We start from the raw sequence: 2,900 nt of genomic DNA, 5'->3' as shown, positions 1-2,900 counted from the left end.
TCCCAGCACTTGGGAGGCAGAGGCAGGTGGATTTCTGAGTTCGAGGCCAGCCTGGTCTGCAGAGTAGGTTCCAGGACAGCCAGGGCTATACAGAGAAACACTGTCTCGAAAAACCAAAAAAAAAAAAAAAAAAAAAGAGGACATTCATTTTCTCCTGTAGAAGTTGGTTCCATCCTTGTGTGACTAGCAGAAATGACTCATTTAATAGAACTGGAAATTTTCCTCACTTCTGCTCACTAGTCTTGGATTCTACCTCGTTACTTTTGAGGGATAGTATTTGTCTGGCTTACAGTCCTGATTCTGTGACTTATTTATTAGCTTGGTGTAACTAGTTTACAAAGTACACACATTGCTAATTTATCCAATGAGCAGAATTCAAGACAGCTCCCAGAACCAATGGAACTGTTGACATCCTTTTGTACACTTGTGCAAGTGTTGCAATGGAATCTCTCAAGTCATATTTGCCACACTACCTTAAGATTCTTCTAAAGTTTAATGCTGAGGAAGACTTCTTTTGTATGGAATGAGAAGTAAGACAGGTTCTGTGATTACCCGAGTGCCCACTATTCAAAGAGTAAACAGCAAACTTCTGGTCATTCTTCTCTTGCGCCTCCATGTGCAATTGCAACAGCAAGTGTATCAGCAAGAAGGGGAACATCACCCAAATCTTCAAGACAGTTTCTATTTTTGGAATGTGTGATGGTTTATAAGAATGGCTTGTAACATCCCTCATTTTTTTCAAAGAGGGGATGCCCTCTTCAGTACCAGGAAAGATATAATAGAAAACCCCTCACTAAGCCCCCATGTTCCCCCAAAATGCATGTCTATTTTTTGTTGCTATATTATATGGAATCATACACTGTATCATGATATGTTTGTCATTATATATATGATGAATGGATTTGTAGGGGGCTAAAACATTTATTTGTAAAAATTCAGTCTATGGTATTTTCATGGTGTCAAAAACATATAATATGTTTATCAGAACAAATCCCCATTAAGTAACACATGAGTGCACTTGGTTCAGGGTGGGGATGGATGGAAGATAGTGGTTTTGCCAGTTGCTATAGCCTCTTTATGGGACTGAAGATACAGTGTTGGCTTGCTCAAAGAGCCTGTTAGGACCAAGTCATGTTTTACTTATAACTATAACCTTAGGCTGATGCAAGCACACTCTTCTCAATCATTCTCATCATTGATAATGCCTGGCCTCTAGGGAGCATTTTAAAATATTAAGGAATATGTTTGTTTACAATCATTGAAAGGTGTCAATAGCCATATGGCTCTATAACAAAAGTTTCTAAATATTATTAAATGTGTAGAATAGTCACATAAAATCAAGAATTCTCATTACCAAATTGCAAATACACCGTTGCATTGGAAAGGAATGCATTAGACATCAAAACCTGAGTAACTAATGATCTACCTAACAACAAGAGATGAACGCATAAAGTGTTATTCATTTGCATTTTACTATTATTGATGACAATCACCTTTCCTTCTTCTTGAACATATTTTTATTGCAAGTTGTTAAGAGTCAAATACTCCCTGATAAGCTCAGACTATCTATTAATTTATTAGTTGTATAACATAGCAATTATTTTATACATTTCTGAATATGACTATTTATGGGTTTCTATCATGTCTCTCACATGTGCTGTGCTTTATCATTTGTCTTAGAAATATGGGCCATGTGTATCATAAGCTAGCCTCATACTCACAGTAAGGCCAAGGATGCCTCTGAATTTCTGACTTTTCATCCTCTAACTCCCCAATGCTGGGATTACATGTGTATACATGCAGCACTAGAAATGTGGTTCTATGATTCATGAATGCTAGACAAGGACTAACTGGATTATATCTCTACTGCTTTTGTTCTTTTGGTTTGGAATGGTTCATGGAGAGATATAGTTAGAAAATGTGTGTGGCTGAAGATGTAGTTTTATACAGATATTGAGTATTTCATATCTTTATGTTTGTATGCATATATGTTCATTGCTCATTTGTACATAAAATATACACAAACACACACATACATATTCTTTGTTTTATATCTAAGGAATACCATTTAGTGTTCAGCACCACATTTTCCTTTCTGCTTAATATTTCCGTTTATTGCTGATAGTCTTTGATAATAAATTTCATATACACAAAGTTGTGCTGGTGTGCTCATGCAGGAAATCAAAATACTATGTGGAAATGGAATGTATTTTTTCTCATTTTTCTCTTGAAAATTTCAGTGCATTGATATCAGTATTGTTAAGAATCATAAGAGATTAGATTTTTTTACTAACATAAAGAATAAAGAAAACAAAGGGTTGCCAAAGAAAGCAACCAACATGGACAGTTGTAAGATAAATATTTTTATACTGCCCAAAAGAAGGAAATTGTCTCTGTAGGGGAGTTCTGATGCTTGATTTGTAGCCAAAGTGCTAAATAAATGCTCCAACGTCTCCTGAAGCTGCCACCATTTTAATGTACTTGACTTAATTTCTCTTCCTGGATCCACAGAAAATATTATTTACAGCTCCTAATAAATCCTTTTGGCCCAATTTTGAGGGATGCATAGAGGAGAGATTTCGCTTCATGTAAAATATATAACCATCTGAATATGTGTAGGTGGCCCTCACCTCATGTAGGCACTCACATATGTAGTCTTCTGAATGTATGAAGGGTAGCTTTCACTACATGTACACACACACACACACACACACACACATACACACACATAAAAACATATATATCTTATTATAATTTTGTAGATCTTATATACTGTTTTGTTTGTTTGGCTGGTATGATTTTTATTGTTTTTGTTTCTTACTATTGAAAATAGTAAAAGAAATTCTTTCCCCATTAACCAGTTACCCCTGAGGACTATTTTTCATTACAGGGATGTCTAT

This window comes from Mastomys coucha, unplaced genomic scaffold, assembly GCF_008632895.1.
Source record: "Mastomys coucha isolate ucsf_1 unplaced genomic scaffold, UCSF_Mcou_1 pScaffold5, whole genome shotgun sequence".
Lineage (NCBI taxonomy): Eukaryota > Metazoa > Chordata > Mammalia > Rodentia > Muridae > Mastomys > Mastomys coucha.
This window is presented reverse-complemented; position numbering follows the sequence as displayed.